Source organism: Mytilus trossulus, chromosome 3 (genome assembly GCF_036588685.1).
Source record: "Mytilus trossulus isolate FHL-02 chromosome 3, PNRI_Mtr1.1.1.hap1, whole genome shotgun sequence".
NCBI lineage: Eukaryota > Metazoa > Mollusca > Bivalvia > Mytilida > Mytilidae > Mytilus > Mytilus trossulus.
The window spans coordinates 11,926,967-11,935,434 of NC_086375.1; the positions used below are offsets into that span (position 1 = coordinate 11,926,967).

Here is an 8,468-nt window from a genome sequence, read left to right on the forward strand (position 1 = left end):
AGCCATTTTGTCTAATCTACACATAAATAATAACCAGACAGCACTACCAAGGGATCATCCACAGTATGATCCAATGCATAAAGTGAGACCAGCTATCGATGTGTGCAACACGGCATTGAGGAAGAATTACAGGTACAGCATTAATGTTTCTTTAATATGATCTCATTTTCGTTCAATAAAAAAAGTATTTTTATAAATTTCCAGTGGCAAGTATTACATACAAACTCTGACAAAAGTCAATTGTAAAGATTTACATTAACATAAAAGTAAATAGATCGGTTAAATTACCACACGAACAAATTAAACAAGAACTATCTTTAAAAAAGATATCCAACGTATTTAAATTTAAGTATATGTTTTTTTTTAAAAACAACGCGGAAATCTCACATGCGTAGGTGCGTTCTAAAAGTCATGTACGTTCGTACAACATAGTTAACCTTGAAAATTTTATAATTGTCCCGAATAAACAGTCATTGATGCAAAGAGCTATTGGAGAAACAACTAGTTTGATAAAAATATAAATCTTTGTAAGATCTAGTTCAAATATTTATAGTTTTCACATGCTTTCCATCACGATATAATTAACGAGACGTTTTCTCAAACACAACCAAATCACCCACCATGACAACATTTTGTCCAATCACAGAAAGTACTTTCGAGCATGCGTATTCTGATGCCATAGTTAAGCGTCCTCAAGTTCAAAGGGCACAAACTGAAACTATACCGACTGCGTAGGAAAAACAGAAGCTATATAAGTAAATTGGTTACTAAATGGCATTACCCCAAACCAACATACATGTAGACGTTTTTCCATGCATAATATTGAAAACAACACGTTATTAATTTCTTGAGTCCGAAGCGCTTTTCTGGATATACCTTCATCAGGAACGCTCAAAGCCAAACATTTGAAATCCAAAGATGTATAAGTACCGAAACCGTTGAAGAGCTATATATAAAAAAATACCTAAAATAAATAGCCAAATTCGTCTAAAGCCAACTTTGCCTGAGGGAGTTGAAACCTTAGTTTCTTAATAATTTCAAAATTTATAAACGGACAATTTTTTAAGTAAAGATTGTTAAATCATGTCAGTACCGAAATAAACGTCTCTACGGATTGCGACTGAGGCTTGCTTTGCACGACAACACGTGAATTTGTACTTAAATTATTTCCCTTGGACAGATAAAATATTTGTATTGTCGGGAAATATTGGAACGATGCTCTTCAACTTCGTACTTATTGGGTCTTTTTAACTATATTGGATTCGAGCGTCACTGATGAGTCTTTGTAGACGAAACGCGCGTATAGAACGATGATCTTGTATTTGACATTTATTCTGTTTTCATATTAACCTTCTAAAAATTGACAAACTATTGTCAAGATTTCTTTATCTTCTTTATCTTCGCTGCCCATCATCCAAATAAAAAGAAAAAAATATGTTATTAAATTTTTAAATATTGAAATCATTGCTTATTATTTTTTGATATTTTTTTATATTAGAAAAGCTTTACAGGTCTAAAGAAAAATATGCTCCTCATGTTTTTCACGGAATGCATTTTAATATAATGTTCACCAAATATAGACGAATATGATTCATCACGTACATCAAAAAAAAATCCCCTAATTTTTAATGTTTTAAACTTCTTATAATATCCTGTACCAAGTCAGGAATACGGCAGTTATGAAATAGTTCGTTTCTATTTATATTGGAGTTTGATTTTGTTGCACTTTCTTTGTTTTCCTCTTATATATGATGTGTCTCCCTCGGTTTTAGTTTGTAACCCGGATTTATTTTCCCTCAATCGATTTATGACTTTTGAATACCGGTCTACTACTGCTGTATACTGTTCAGTTTTTCCTGAACAATTGTATCATGTAACCAATACTCTATTTTATGTTAATTTCATAAAGGTAGTAAGATCGGCTTTGAATATCTTCTAAGATACCACCATAATTGGTACTTTTATCCACAAGTTTACAATCCACTCAAACAGACTTTGTTTTTTTACAGTAAAAAGGCCGTTAGTTTTCTCGTTTGAATTGTTTTACATTGTCTTATCGGGGCCTTTTATAGCTGACTATGCGGTATGGGCTTTACTCATTGTTGAAGGCCGTATGGTGACCTATAGTTGTTAATGTTTGTGTCATTTTGGTCCTGTGTGGATAGTTGTCTCATTGGCAATCATACCACATCTTCTTTTTCATATTTGTTGGTCAGAGAAGGCCATCCAATAATGCCCAGCTTTGTGAGTATGATTTGCTCTCATTGAAATTGATATTTCTATATGCAAAACTTGAAGTCGTGTATGATGAGTGTACATTCAATAAGTGAACGCATGGCGGAATCTAATACTCGAATTGTAACACAAAAACAAATCCGGATTACAAACTCAAACTGAGGGACATGTATCAAATATAAGAGAACTAGTCTACGACACAACAGAGACGCACACTTTTCATCTACTTTAAGACTCATTAGTAATAATAATTTCATTTGCAAAATTTACCCATATGGGCCAAGCAAACTCAAATACCAACATATATAATACAGAAAGTGAATCTAATACAGATAGTGAAGAATAAACATAAAAACATAGTTATAAATTGTTGATGCTCTCGAACTAAAACAGTTTGAAGGCAAACTCAAATTAGTAGTTTAACATTTTAAGATTGCTCGGCCCTTTAAAATTGTGGAATTTTAAATGCATGTTTCTAACGCACATTAGAACGCGAGAGTATCAAGAGAGCATCCTTTTCCGATGTCAACAAGCAAGCGAAACAAATCTTTCTACAAAAAAGTTAATGCATTCTGAAAAGTAGAGTATAGATTATAGATCCTGAGATTGTTAATCATCTTAATTACGTGTAAAAGTGTTGTTTTTCTTTGTCTTTGTGAATTTTAACCTTTACTGTTTAAATATCCGTTTGGAGTGGCATGATGCATGCCGCCAATAAGTTGTTATGCTGTGGTCATTTTTTGTATTCTTGTCTTTTATTTTTGCTGATGTGTTTTTTTATATATGCCATTTTGTTTTAATTTGTTGTAACACTCTTTTGATTTTATAGTAGTTAAGATTACAGCACAATGTTGACTGCTGTACCCCTTTTATTGACATTTTTATCCTATTATGTCTGTGTTTTGATCACATTAATTGATGTCAATATTATGGAATTATATACGACTGTTATACAAGTGAGAGATTGAGTTATCTATAAAACCAGGTTTAATCCACCATTTTCTACATAAGGACATGTCTGTACTTAGTCAGGAATATGACTCTTATTTTCCATTGGTTTGATGTGTTAAATCTTTTGACTTTTACTTGAAGTAAGATATTTTTGTTTATTTACCTTTTGTTAACCATTTACAGAAAATGTTACAAGGAAAGAAAAGCTGTGTGTTAAACATGAAAAAAAAAATGAAATAATAACATGTAGTACGACTACAAATGACGAACCGTTTTACCGTAAACTAGGGACAGCGATGTAAACAACTGCATGTTACAAAAACGCCAAGTAAAATATATTTTCATTACAAAATTGTTGGTAATAGTTAAATATATCGCATGTTAGGGAAAAAAGCTTAATTACAACTATTTTCAAGCTAAGAAATTAATAACTGACAGTCGCATTTAACATTTTTATTTTTTATCAAATAATGGGCATGAAAAGCACTTTAAAGAAACCATTTTATTCTAACCAGGACCTTTTTTTATATTGTATTTGTTATCGTTAAGAGGAATTTAACAAATTCTCTCATATCATAATTCAATTATTTCCGAAAATCTAGTCATATAGCATATGACCTTGCACAGCATTGTTAACTATTTCTGATATTTTTGCTTTATTTTTCTATTTTCTGTTGCATACTTGTTATTTATCAATGTACATGTACCAACCGAATTTGCATTCAAAATTTTAAATATGAGCATAAACCGAAAAATTAATAGAATAAACAGGTGTTGTAGGACTACCGCAACTCGAGCAGCACATTTCACTTAATTATTTGTTAACCCAACACTTCAATACATTTCTCTTTACACAATTTGGTTGGTAACCAATAACCTGGATCCATTTTTTCAACCTTATTATCGATTTATGTTAATATTTCTCTACTTGCATGCTTTGCAGAGAAGCACTATATCTTTCGTTTGACCCAGTCGGTGAATTTAGCCTCTACCGGGCAATTTCAGAGACAACTAACTTCAGGCTTTATATATGAACAAAATGTATACTACTTACTTGGTTCAAAGAAAGTTAACACGCTAAATAAGTTAGTGGTATCGGTGTTATATCTATATACTATAAATTGTGTACATTAATTTCTGTCTTACTTTTTTACATGTTTTTTTGAAAATGGAAGCATCTAATTAAAGTTCTTGATGTCAAAGGTTAAAGTTGAGTATTTCATTGACACAAATTTTAAAACGCAATTTTCAGAAAGAACAATGTGTGAACACTAGTCGATCCACCTGGTACAAAATAACTTAATTATTGGTCTATGTTTATTATAAGACGTCATTTTATTTAAAATTAATTTGAAGGGTCAAAATGGGTAAAGAAATATGTCTCCGCCAGTCCAACATATAAACGATTGCTTAGGCAGGTTGTGGATATATACACACAAGTGTTGTCAACGGGTTAACCGAATTACCGTTGAAAGGATCGAGTATAAAACACCAAAAACGGTAAGCAGTTAAGCGGACCTTTTTTAAAAAGCTTTGATAGATTTGATATTAATGTGTATTGAAATCCTTAATGAACTTTTTTTTAATTTTAAATTGATCGTCGTGTAAATTAGTTTGACAGATTGTTCAATATATTGTTTGCTTTTATTAACCATGAAAACAGATAATTAAATAGCAAAGACCTAACGCTCAGTGTAAAATATCTACAAATATAATGCCTACCCATGTTAAAATGAGCATAGAGCATGACATGAATTAATTATTTTTTAAGTAATAATACCATCCGTACCTTAGAAAGTCTTTCATTTATTTCATTATACCGGAAGAGACCCCTTTCACATATGTTTGTTTGAACACAGTGAATTTAGAACATATAAGGTTCCATATACAACTTACAAGTTTTCTCAGAACATGGATATTATAGAAGATGAATTCTAATGCAATTATTTTGTATCAATGGTTCTGATTGGATGATAGTAATCAAAAAATTATGCGTCACAAGGTAAACTAAATTTGCGACAGTAAAAGTGCCAATGCATGTCCACAAAGCTTCAAATACATTGATCTTTTAAATATTTCTATTGAGACCAAAATATAGAATTCAATGAAACATTGAGAAGAAAAAAATGTAGAAATCCAATTTTCAGAACAATTACCAGAATATTATATGTGTCTATTGTACATAAATGCGCAAATGGCACTATCATTTTCTATGTTTTAAGCACTGTGAAATTGGTATCAGAACTCATATTTGGCATTAAAATTAGAAAAAAAACATATATATAGTCTGATAGGGAACATGTGTACTTAGTTCCAACATTGTTCAGGTTGATAAGACTCAAGCTTCATCAATAACTACCTTGACCAAAACCTTTAACCTGTAGTGGAATAGTCCAAATAATTATGACGTCTTGAGAGGCTAATATATTTTTATTCTTTGAAGCCTTTCTTTAACAGATGAAGAAAAGAAGAAAAAAATAATAGCCTTTCAAGACGTCATAATTATTTGGACTAGAAGTGGAACAGATCGATCAAAGGCCAAACTGTTTTTCATTTACAAAATCTACTACCGGCTACTATCTAATGATCGTAGGCTTTTGACCAAGTTTGATACAAATTTAGGATAGTTTAAGAAAGTTATTCAATTTCAAATTTAAAAACTGAGTGAATATGTACGTTCGGAGTTTAGGTATTTCTTTGTTGTCGGATTTTACTTTTTCGTAGTGTCAGAGTGATTGTATGTTTTTGAAACATTAATGTAGGCCTAACTACAATTTACTGTCACCTTCACGTTTAAAATACAAGTTTTGAGTGGTGTTTCTGTCAAACGCTGAAACTGTTCCACCTGAATGGATGTGAGTGGGGAAATCACAATGACAGTGCCGCTAAGCATAAGTGGGGCAATTTCCTAAATTAAACTTTTCCCATAACCAGTGGGTAAAATTCCAATGATTTCTTTCTTCTCCTTCTGTAACAAATCTAAAATTTCTATCTGCTTTTCTTTTAAATTAAAGCTTTCTTTGTTAAGTACACGAAGGTGCGATTTGTAGTCGGCCATCTTTATGAACTAGATTTTATGTAATCTTGAGCGTTGTAAATCGGTTGGAGACAAATTCCACACAACGTGTGGCAGAGGTCATATTTAGTGTAGTGATACGAAGTAAGTACGGAACGGATGTGAGCTCTGCGACGGAGATTGCAGGTTTGTCTATCTTTCGGACGAACTGGACGTATAAAATACGGTTTACAATTTTCGAACGATCTCTGTGACAATTTTATACATGGATAGTTTGCTGTGAAATCAATGTAAACCTCGGTTTGAGTTTTTTCAAGTAGGTATACCTGGTGACAAGTGTATATTTTGGGCCCAATCCTTTCTCTTTTCACATCTGCCTTGTTACCTGTAGGTCGAGATATGGCGGGTTTCATTCAAAAAATTGTATGCCAGTCTCTTTGTTTCCTCAGATAATGCGTCTTTGCGGGTCTTTCTGCATACATAAGCCCAGCATGATTTTTCTGATTTTAGGATAGTAGTCCTGTTTCGATTCCCTCTACTCAGTCGTCTTTCTGGTCGTCCTAATTTTTTGGCTAAATTTTTCCGACACCTTGTCTCTGTAATCTTTTCACCACTAATGGATGCTACAAGAATGTTCATTGATAAAACGGAGTCCTTTGATCTTTTGGTTTTGCAGCTTTCAATGGCTGTCTTTATATCTTCTAGAGCAGCTTTTTCTATTGACATATTCATCAGGTCTTCTGGTGAAGATACAATTTCCGCCTGTCTCAGGATCTCAACTGCTGGTGATTTTGTATGTTGATGGTTAGCAGCAAGCGTAGCCGATCTTCTTTTTGGTGTTTTTGGTAGTGCGTTTTTCAATCTCTTAATGGCTTGGTGTTTATGAGTCCTGTTATTAAACACATTTTTTAAAATATCCCTGTCTTCTGAAGTATTTTGAGTTATGTGTTTGCTTTTCATAGCTTGTCTGTAATTTCTCTTTCTTATGTTTTTTTCGGCCTCTTTTGCCCTGTATTCCCTCTTTTTTGTTGCTTCTTTGGTAATTGTGTACGTATACTCAGTATTTGTTTTACTTCTGTTTTTGTAGTATGATATCAGTTTTTGTTGTCGACGTTTTAAGGGCATACGATACAGTTACAGGGGAGGTAATGACATTGCTAACGTAAAATGTTATTTTCGCGAGGTCAACCTGTGACATATCGGGAAAAGATGCATTTTTCGACTGTTTTTTTATCATTCAAACTGATTTAATTTGAAAACGAGTTCATGGACCCCTATTTTTCAAAACAGCAATTTGTTTCATTTTGCAGGGAGATTATGTGACCCAAATTTTATAAAACTGTAAATAGAGAATTTTTTTTAATTTTGATAAACATGCAGCAAAAAATTACGTATTTCCCTAAATTCATGAACATTTGATAAATATGAGTTATTTCTGAATAAAAAATACATAATTTTTTAGGATACTTATAAAATACAGAAATTTCCGATTATTTAACAAAAAAATATTTGTGATTTCTTTTATAACAAAAAAGTTATGTCTTTCTTTCGAAACAGAAATTACGGCCTCAAATCTGAATTATGAGCAATTGTACAATATTTCGACCTCATTTTACTCAAAAAGTAGCACATGAAGGTAGATTTTTTATTACACATTTGTTTTAATCAGTTAAAAAGTAGCCTATTATATGAAAATTTTCACGAACTTGTAAATACAGGATCAAAACTGTATCGTATGCCCTTAAGAGTTTCTGTTTTCTGTTAAATTCCAGTTTCTTTTTGGCAGACATTTTGTGTTCGACTGTTCAAAAGGGGGAAAAAATGTCAATTACACTTATATCAATGTTCATGTAGTTTCATTACAGTACTTTAAAAGTTTGTAAAATTTCTGATACAATATTTTCTAATGCAATTTTGCATACACAGGGTATAAAAATGCCCACATACTAATAATGACACCCGGCAAAGCGGAAGAATATTGTAAACAAATAGATGCATGCATTAGCAGTGTAAATTATACATGAAAACGTGTATGTATATTTTCGATATCTTGTGTTGAAGTTTACTTGTATACAATATTGTGATAGTAGTTGTTCTACTGAGAGCATGTACATGTAGAAAAGGGGGGGGGGGGGGGGGGGGGTAGGAGGGGTTCTGATCCCGAAATCCCGGGCTTAAAAACACCTGATCCCGAAATCCCGGACTTAAAAACATGAAATCCCGATGTCCCGAAATACAGAGAGAAAAAAATCCCGGATCCCCAAAG

General features: G+C 32.4%; 1 pseudogene; it reads right to left on the minus strand.

The window, feature by feature from the left end:
- Positions 1 to 6,246: 6,246 nt before the first annotated feature.
- LOC134710381 (uncharacterized) lies at positions 6,247 to 7,992 on the minus strand (annotated as a pseudogene).
- Between the last annotated feature and the right edge of the window lie 476 nt (positions 7,993 to 8,468).